The sequence below is a fragment of the Arvicanthis niloticus genome, chromosome 3, assembly GCF_011762505.2.
Source record: "Arvicanthis niloticus isolate mArvNil1 chromosome 3, mArvNil1.pat.X, whole genome shotgun sequence".
Lineage (NCBI taxonomy): Eukaryota > Metazoa > Chordata > Mammalia > Rodentia > Muridae > Arvicanthis > Arvicanthis niloticus.
The window spans coordinates 19,276,559-19,287,176 of NC_047660.1; the positions used below are offsets into that span (position 1 = coordinate 19,276,559).

At 40.8% G+C, this 10,618-nt stretch overlaps 1 long non-coding RNA gene across 1 annotated transcript; it reads right to left on the reverse strand.

Annotated features, from left to right (window-relative positions):
- Positions 1-6,750: 6,750 nt before the first annotated feature.
- LOC117705567 (uncharacterized) lies at positions 6,751-10,618 on the reverse strand. The gene is made up of 3 exons (XR_004606439.2): positions 10,210-10,618; positions 9,946-10,039; positions 6,751-7,801 (listed from the first exon to the last, which is right to left on the reverse strand). It is a non-coding gene; the product is annotated as an uncharacterized LOC117705567 (long non-coding RNA).

Consider the following 10,618-nt stretch of genomic DNA (forward strand, 5'->3'; position numbering starts at 1 on the left):
TATACAGACATCAGAGAACTATCACACCCAAATATAAGAATCTTCATCCTTAAATTATTTCACAATGTGTAAAAAAAAAAAAAAAAAAAAAAGGCAGGACCGCTCCATGCTGCCAAGCCTGATGATCCACGGGACCCGTGGAGGGAGCAAACTGATTCCTGCAGACTGTTCTGTGACCACATGCAGACCCTAACGTACATATCCAAACACATACACGCAAATAATTCAATAGAATTTTAATTAATGTTCACTGTGGTAAGAATGGTTGAAACTTCTCTTGCTGCTGCTGATGTCATAGATTCCTGCATCAGAGCCGCTTCTGCTTCGAAGACGAAAGAACGAACACAGAAGAGCATCCTGGGTGGGAGCTCCTCTCACAGACTCTGAAGTGAACCTTTCACAACAGCAAGAAGGATTTAAGGAAGCTTAGCACTCGGGAGCTTTGCTAAATGGAACTGGATCATCTGTTTCCTGGGTCATCCCAATTCATCAACACACCAACAACTGACCTCCTTAAGACTGCTCCCAAAGACAGTGTCAGGCTTGGCTGTGCCCAGCAAGAATAATAAGAAGTAGATCCAGGTGAGAAGGCCAGACAACAGCAGGACAGATTGAAGCTCAGAGATCACTTCTTGGGTGCTCCTTAATTCTGGGCTGAGGGGTTTTGAAAATCTACAGCAAAGATTGTTTTCACAGTGAAACATAGTTCTGACTCATGATGTATAGAATATATTTATACGTGATTTGATGTGTGTGGGTCTGTGTGTGTTTGCACATATACATACAGGTGTACATGCATCTGTGTACACATCTGATATGCTAGAAGTTAACCTCAGGTGTCTTTCTCAGTGTTCTCTTCCTTACTTTGTGAGACAGCTTTCTTGCATCAGATCTCATTCTGGTTAACCCAGAGCCCCAAAGACCCATGTGACAATGCCTCCACTGCCACAGGGCTGAGGCACAGGGTACACCCCAACTGCACTCACCTTTATGTGGGTTCTGGGGACTTGAACTCAGGTCTTTGTACTTGTACTGCAAATACTCTATTTACTGAGCCATCTCCACAGCCCCTGAGATATCTTTAAAATAAAATTGAAATTTTTGTCATAGTATTAGCGTAAGTTTAGATATTATTAATATCCATGAAAAAAATTGAAAAGAAGATGTGACCCATCTTATACAAGATCAAGCCAATAAAAACCCATGCACAGATGGGGTAGAGGACTCCAGGCCTCACCCAGTACTGAAGAGTCATTGGTATCAGAGAGTTCCTGGGGAGGGAGAACCATTGTTTATTAATAATAAGGAAGCTGGTAGGTATTTCATGCCCCAGAAGATGGTTCCACACCCATACACATACAAGCAGCACCAACTGGAACTTAATATATTATCAAAAATGAAAGAGAAAATAGACAAATTTGGAAGGGGGCATGGTGGTAGGGTTGAAGGGGACAATGGGGACAGATACGGTCATATTTCATTGTGTACGAGGTTGAGGTTCTCAGAAACAAAGAATAGCTGTTAAAAAATAAAGTTATAGTCAGTGTTAGAACTTGGTTAAAATTGTGGGGATAAACAGTTCCAAAGTATCTTGTATGGAAAAGAACCAACTTCCAGAATGTTTAAACATATGGCTTTGTCCCTCACAAACTACTGAACCAGAAAAATGGGGTTCTACCTCATATTGAGGTTGAAAAAACTAAGTTACATTTGAGGGATTTGAGTTTCTTTGTGTAGTTAGCATTTCTTCTCCCCTGTGCATCAGAACACCCAGTTTACTAAGCAAAACCAGCACGTTTTCAATTCTGATTCAAAAGAGGACTCATTCTAAACACATAAGCAGAACCCAGACTTCATACCAAACAGGCATTCTTCAGTGCGACTGTCTAAAGTTTAGAATTCCAAGGAGTGTCCAGAGGCCAAACACAAAGTGTGTGGGTGTGGCGGTGGCCAGGGAGGTGTGACCTCAGTTTCACTCCAGCCTGAACGGCTAAACCCTGAGAATTCTTAGAATAACTGGGCTTGGTCAGGCCCATGGCAAGGGGAGCTCTTGAGGGCTTCTAGGAAGACAAGCTCAGAAGCTGCGATGGCAAAGGTTTGGTGTCGACGCCTATGCCAAATGACTGGAGGCAGCTGCCTGGAAAAACAGAGTAAAGTTTATAAGGAAAATGCAGACTCAACAAGATGAACCATAACACTGCCCACCACAGACCTTGGACCCTGTCTTCGACACGAGTGCTGTGTTGCTTTGTCTGCATGTTATATTTAAGGAAACCACTAGCTCCCAATTCTACATAATATTGGAAGGAGAAAACATGTATACCATACCTTCAACTGCTCTAAGAAGCCGTCACATATTATTTTAATAATTGTTATTGAATGATTGTTACCTCCTCATCTCAGGGATGCTCCAAAACTGATAAAGACGAGTCATCACTGGTCTATTTCTCCTGGACTTTGAGGATTGATTTTTTTTTAATAGAGGACCGCTCATCTTTTCAGGTAAAAGAAATAAATGTTATATGTCTGTTAAACAAGACATCATTAGGGTGGTAATTACAGAGCCGATTTCTTCCACCCAGGAGAAGATATATGCCATAATTAATGACTTGCTGCCACCACTGCAGGAGCCGGTGCATTGCTTAATGCATTTCATGGTGCCATCATGACACAGAGCAGTGGAGAACACAGGACAGACCCATGCAAGCCTGGGTTTAATTTCCTGTGGACTCGGCATCCACCATGAGCAAGTCATTTAGCCCTTGTGCCTTAGTCCTTCTTGATACAGTGAAGTTTGTAAGTACTATCACTTACCAATCGGATGGATCTTATGGACATGTTGCCTTTAGCATAATCTCTTCCTGTGTTATAGACAACATCAGAAGCCAGGAGAACTCACTCAGTCCTAAATTCTTGCTGCTTTCTCTGTCTTCTTCAAGCTCAAGACAAGTAATAGATATCTTCTCTACAGTGAATGTAGCCCTGGTTTGGGCAATCCATGGCAGTGCTGGTCCAGTTAATGTCAGAAAGAGGAACTGATACAGCTGTGTAAGTGAGCTCAGAAGCCCTTCTCTCCTCACTGGTACTGAAGCTGAAAATTCCTATTTCGACGTTTTAATTCTCTCTCCTATTCCTGTGTCTACAGTAATAAACCCTCATGAGAAAGATACAGGCAACCATGTTGACTAAGCCAATTAAGAAAATATGTGCCCTTTAATTTTGGCTGGTGACCAAGAGTAGGCTCATGCCTCAAAGTCTCTTGGTGCCAACCTCAGGGGTACAGCATTTTTAAAAGCAAACACCATAGTTACATCAATGTTAGATGAGAGTCAGAGTAACCTGGAGACATTTGTTTAAGCAGAACATAGTTATTTCAGACACAACGTGACACTAACTTTGACTTATACCTTCTTTAGTTATTTTGGTTTAGGTTTGTATAAATAATAATTATGTTCATTAATACATCTGGACCATGGTCAGGGTCATGGAAATTCCAAATGTGTTTCCAAGCAGACATGACTATGGGGAGTGGAATGGGAGGGAGTAGAAGGCTGAGAACTGTCAAAGCAACCACATCAGGATGATGTAACCTTAGTCACTTCACACCAAACCCATTTGGAAGTCCCTGTCTTAGTCTCAGTCTCAGAGTCTGTTCATATCTGTATATGCCCAAGTCTCATGACTGCTGTAGACAGTCATGTGCTATCATGTAAATATGGTCTGGTCATTCTGACTTCAGGCTGAAGAGAACTGTGTACCAACTAGAAGAAAGAACTACTTTTTCTTCCACTGAAAAATGTAGAATCGAAAACTATTTATAAAATTACAGTCTTATCTTTAAGCTGGGGTCATTATCCAACAGAGTCAACTAACCTGGACCCTTGCAGGCTCCCAGAAATTGAACCACCAGCCAAAGAACAAGCATCAAACTTGACCATATGATTTTTAGCCCTTAAGAACATGTCTGGGCCCCCTGGAGCTGCCAGGGACTGGACCACCAACCAAAGAGTACACATGTAAGGATCCATGGCTCCAGCCGTGTATGTGGCAGAGGATGGCCTTGTTGGAAATCAGTGGGAGGAGCGTCCCATGGTCCTGTGGGGGTTCGATGCCCCAATGTAAGGGAATGCCAGGGAGGGAAGGCAGGAGTGGGTGGGTGGCTGGAGGAACATCCTCATGGAGGTAGGGGGAGGGGGTATAGGATGCGGAGTTTCCAGAGGGCAAACCTGGAAAGGGGAAAACATTTGAAATGTAAATAAAGAAAATATCCAAGAAAAAAAAAAAGAAAAAAGAAGAATGAGTCTGGGGATTTGGAAACACTCACAGCTTCAGACTCTATAAGGAGTAAGTAAGCAGAACAAAATGGATGATACAGATGACATCTAGAGACAAGAAGGCTGATAGAATGCAGATAATACACCAGACACAATAGTGCAGACCCTTAATCTCAGCACTAAAGAGGCAGAGGTAGACAGAGCTCTGTGAGCTTGGAGCCAACCTGATTTACATAGTGAGTTACAGGACAGCCAGGGCTATGTAAAAAGTCAAAAAAACAATGATAAAATGTTGCATATTCCAATGAGAAGAAAGAGTCTACTGGAATCAGGACTAGAGGCCATTCATATTAGGTTCCAGTAAAATATCACACGTTGTGTTAATGCCCTGAAATCTTGAATGAGACTAAATCAGTAAAAAGTGGTCACATGTGGTTTAGATGATAGAGGAAATTTAAGACAACATGGCGGTCGGGCTGTGTGGCAGCTGTCAGCTTTTATCAGGGTTTGCTGTGATAATCAGAAGTAAAAGGAGGGGCAGGGAAATAGAAAATATATGCAGTTTTGCAAATAAAAAATATATGTAACATGTGGACAAATAAAATTTTCTCAAAGAAGCCAAAGTTTAAAAAAAAAAAAAAAAAGACATGTGGAATGGAAAGATAGAAGTTAAGATCACTTGTTTTTGCAGAGGACTTGGGTGCAGTTCCCAGCATGCAGATGACAAATCACACTGTCTATAATTCATTACAGGAGAGCTGACACCTCTTTTGATCTCTATGGGTACCAAACATGCAGATGGTGCAGAGACATACATGTGTAACAGACATTTATGCATATAAAATAAAGCAAATCAAGATTTTAAAAGGAGGGGGAGAATGAGGAGGAAGACAAGGAAGAAGAGGAAGGAGAAGGAGGAGGAAGAGAAGGAGGAGGAGGAAGAGGAAGAGGAGGAGGAAGAAGAGGAAGAGGAGGAGGAGGAAGAAGAAGAGGAAGAGAAAGAGGAGGAGGAGGACATGTACTTTGTACCAGACGCATGGCATCTCATCCCAGTACAGTCTGCTTCCTGACCCACCATGATGTAAGACTTCTCTGTGACAAACTCCTGCTTCTACAAATTCATCCATGTTTTCTTAGTCATGATCTGCTAACACTTCTGAAACTTGGTAAAATAAAAAAAAAAAAAGATTTCCACAGTTAAGTTCCTTCTGTCAGGTTTTAAAATCACAGCAATGCACAAGTAACTGATATAGACACCTTCCCTACCTCAATAATCTGTGGCCAAAGCTACAACCCAGCCTGGTTCAATACAATTCCCTCACCTTGGTTTTGCTAAGGAGTGAGCAGTAGGGACACCATACATCCAATTGCTAGTTCCTTACCAGTAAAAACATACTGTTCCTAACATTTTACCAAAATACAGGTGGCACCATGCCACTCCCTGCTCATTATCAAAACACTCCCATTTCTCTATTAAATCTAAGTACTTTCAATTCATAGACAACTGAGCTAGGAATAGCACCCACTTGTCCATGTGGTTTCAATGCCCAGCAATACACACACACACACACACACACACACACACACACACACACACCACACACATACACACACACACACACACACACACACACACACACACACACACACACATATACACACACACACTCAAACAAATTCATGGACAATTGGGGTTTACAGCAATAGCTACCAGCCTTGTTACTATTTAAACTTCAATTGATACAATTAACTAAACTTAAAATTTATTTTTTAAGTTGGACCAGCGACATTTCAGCCAATAAAGAAGCAAAGAAGGTAGGAAATGCATAAAGCTGGTCTACCCTTTACAAGAACTTTCCTTCTAGTACAGAGCCATACACTCCATGCGCCCTAAGTTCCAGCCGTGTCACATTCTTGCTGGTGCCCTAACCCAACCTTAGGTCTTCAATATCCATTGTCACGGCATTCTTGAGACCGAAAACATTTGTTTATTATGCAACTGGTGATCCCAACTTATCCTCACCGGCCAGTGAGCACATAACCCAGTTCCCTTCTCTATGTGAAGGGAATTCTCCATACTCTTCTACTACAGCACTTAACCATCTTGCATGACAAACCTAACGTAGCATACATACCACATTAGGAGATCTTAATAGTGGAGGCAACATAGCTAGTTACAAAGCAGCGGTGTCAGCCTCAGACAATGGCTGCCTGAGTTAACTTTTACGCAGTTGTTTGACACCTCTTCTCTTGGTGTTCTCATCTGTGAAACAGCAATAATAAAATACTGCTTTCCTCCTGTGAATCATTCTGGGTGTCAACTATGTTAACAAGAAAAAAGCACTAAGGCTGGGCATGGTCGTGCAAGCCTTTACTCTCATGACCTAGTCCCAGCACTTGGGAAGCAGAGGCAAGCAGACTTCTGTGAGTTTGAAGCCAGCCTATTCCATATAGTGAGTTCCAGGCTAGCCAAAGGTACACGATGAGACTCTATTTCAATAAACAAACAAACAAACAAACAAACTTAAAATAGGCCCCATTTAAAATTTAACCCGTAGTGAAATACTAATGCACTCAGTTCATACATGAAGAGAACACAAAATGACCAAGAACATAAGAACATTATTTTCCTACAACACTGTTAGTAAATGGAATAACTCGTCTATGCTATGATTAAATTTAGATTTTCAAAGGTGCACGAACATCATCTCAAGAGTTAGTCTCTGGAGCATACTGATAGCATTATAAAAAACTAATAGTGACCTTTGGCTGAAAGAGGATTTTAAGAAAATAAAATAAAAGAAGTCTACATGGAGTGCACCAATCAATAAATATTGCATAATTAATTTCTCTTAGATGACAACTGGGTATTTAGAATGACTTCTGCTTGGTTGTCTTGGCATTCCTCTCTACTTAGAATTTTCTTTTCTTTTCTTTCTCCAGTGCTCCAATACCACTGGTGTGCAGTTGCAGTTGCATTTCCTCCTTGAAATTTATTTTACCTCCTCTCATAATTTACCCGTTGCTTTGGTTCCCCATCGTGCCCATAATGGATAACCACAAATTCATAGCAATACACATTATTCTCCTACAATCTGGAGGCCAGATGTCTAAAAATTAGTTTCGTGAGCTAATGTTCAGATGTTAGCCGGATTAGATTCTTCTGCAGGCATCAAAGGGGAGAGGTGCCTTTGCCTTTTCTCATTCCTGGAGACCATTTACATCCTTTTGTCAATGTTGTCTTCCAGGTATCATTCCACCCTCTATTTGTTATCACAGCTCTTGCTACTGATGGTGGTCCTCTTGCCTCCCTCTTAGGAGGATGCTTGGGATAAAGGTGGGTCCATCATGACAGTCCAGAGTGATCACCTCATCTCATTCTCACTGCTTCAATCGCATTTGCAAAGGTCTCTTTTGGCAATCAAAATAGCACATTTACAAGCTCCGGGATTCCAATGTAGACATCTTCCGAGGAGTCACTATCCAGTTGACAAAGTGTATCTTGTTTTCATGTATTTCCAAACTCTCTACAATTCATCAATTTTCATAAGTTAAAGATATAAACATCTTAAGTAAATAAAAGTACAAAATGCACATAATTTTAGTGAGCCGAATCAATATAAAACAAACACTTTCTTTCACCTTTAAGTTAAAATAGATGGCATAATTAATGATTGCTTCTAAAGTTCATACTCAAAACCACGTAAGAGGCTACAATTATAGTTTGCGAGTCTTGGGGAAACATACTACATAAGCTATGATAATTTGGATGTGTTATATAAGCACATACATGTACATACTTCCATTTATACACACAAATTATATTTATACATTCTTAACACAATAGTATATAGAGACTTCTACCTATATCAGACAATTACACCTAGTCACACACACACACACACACACACACACATGTTGAAAATGTTCTTTGTACCTGTGTTTCCTGTCAGAATGTAATCAACTTGCAGTGGATTTGAGTTTATTTATCTTTGAGTCCTACTTTAGCTGGACCTAGCCGGTTCTCAGAGACTGTTTTTATTTTTTTATTGTTTTTTTTTTTTTTTTTTTTTTTTACGGTTTGGGTTTTTGTTTCTTATTTTGTTTGTTTGATTGTTTGGTTGGTTTGTTTGTTAGGTTGGTTGGTTGAATGTGTTTGGTTGTATTACCTAGGGCAAATGAGGAAAAAGCAAAGAAGCCACTAGAAAGGACACTGAAGCCAAGGACTGTGTCTTTCTTAGTGTCCCAGGCTTCACTGACTAGAGAAATGCGGCTCCCGTAACCTCTTGTCTCCTGCTGTGTTTCTGCTGCAATTTTCCTTTACTTCACACACATTCTCTCAAACCACCCGAGTCATCTGATGTCTGAGACCTGTGACCTGGCTCCCTGCCCACACGCAGTGGCAGTGTGTGACACCCTCAGCTCACCATGCCTGCCCCTCCTGCCCACTTCTTCCTTTGTTCACAATCCTCCTCAAAACTCATCTGCAACATGTCTCCTGTCCCTGTGCTTCATATAATCAAATAAATGAATGAATCCAATTCTATTTTCCAGATATTTCTGGACTTTTTCAAATCTCCAAGTGTTATTGGAAAATAGTGAACCATTCTTTATAACAAAAGGATCATGTTTGTGGTGATTTCAATTCTCTAATTGTGTGATTTTTAGATGTTTTGATATTGGCACACCTTTTCATCCTTTCTTCTTTTTACACCATTTCTCCCAAGCAAGAGTGTAACCATTCTTCCTTTACTAGTTATATCTAAATGCTATTAAAAAATAGTTGGATTCAATAATTGAAGAGTCGTAGTGTGTGTGTGTGTGTGTGTGTGTGTGTGTGCGCGCACCCAAACACACCTGCCTCCGTATGCCCATGGAAATCAGAAGCCTGTTTTCCAGATATTTCTCCTCTTCCAGCTTGCTGAGGCAGAGAGATTTCTCAGGCTGCAGCTTGTGCTCCACACTAGCTAGCCTGCAAGACTCCAGGCTCCTCTCCTGTCTGTGCCTCCCAACTACCTAAGGAATGCTGGGATTATCGATGACTCTGTCATATCCAGAGTTTAATGTGGATTCCAAGGGCCTAATTCTAGCCCTCAGGTTTATGTGGTCAGTGCCTTCATCTATGTAACTATCTTCCCAGCATCAACACACTTTTTTAATTTCATGCATCCCATGCTCCTTTAAAGTCTTCTTATGTTTTCAGCATTTTCACCGTTGACTTCCATGTTGCCTTCTGTCTACTTAATAATCAAGTTATTTGGGAAGATTATATATGCTTAGATTCCTGTGTCTTTCATAAAAACAACACTTAACTTTTATCAGTTCTACTACTAACACCAGATCTAGAGATGGTGAAGTCAGGCTAAAAAGACTCAAGAATATTTATCCACACTAGCTAGCCGGCAAGGGACCAGGCTCCTCTCCTGTCTGTGCCTCCTGACTCCCAAGGAATGCTGGGATTATAGATGACATCATCACATCCAGAGTTTAATATGGATTCCAGGGGCACAAGTATTGCATGAATGACATAACAACTTGGGATTCAAAAACTCTCATGTGTTTAAAACATGACAGTTACTTAAAAAAAAAAAAAAAATCTTATGGAATACTTCCTACCCATCCCTGGAGATTCAAGAAACCTTCCCATCTAACAATAGAGAGTAAGACTTACCACACGTTGACTTTCCGCACAAATGAGACAGCAGTTAATATGGCAGCATCAGACAAGAAGCCTGTGACTCCTCACGTGCAACTCAGCCAGAGATCTGAAATGTTTTTCTTAAAGGTTAGATAGAAAATACTTTATGTTGTGGTATGCTGGCCTTATGCAAAGGCATCTCAGCTCTGCCACTCTTTCGTGAAGCAGCAGTGGACAACAAGGAACCCAGTGAGCATAACAGAAAGTCCTCCCGCAGCCACAGCGACCCCTACTTACCTCTTGGTCTGTGCCAACCAGACCTCGTGTCTACCAGTCCTATTGGGAAGACTTGTCTCTTGCTTTTCTCTCCCTTCTTGTTCAACAAGAATGTTAAAGAAGAAAAGAGGCAGAAGGATTTAGCAAATAGTTCATTTTATGAGCAGTAATACCGAACTTCTGAATGGTCCAGGAGACTTAAACAGGATTTATTAACTTTGTGTGGAAATGAAATTACTGTCCATTCAAAATTATGGGATTCCTCTGTATTGTGCACTATGTCAGTGAGCTTCTAGACACTTACTCCTTATCCAATTTCATCCCTCGACTTTTCTCTTCCTTCCCTTCCTTCCTTCCTTCCTTCCTTCCTTCCTTCCTTCCTTTCTATCTTTCTTTTCTTTCTTTCTTTTTTTCTTTTCTTTTTTTTTTT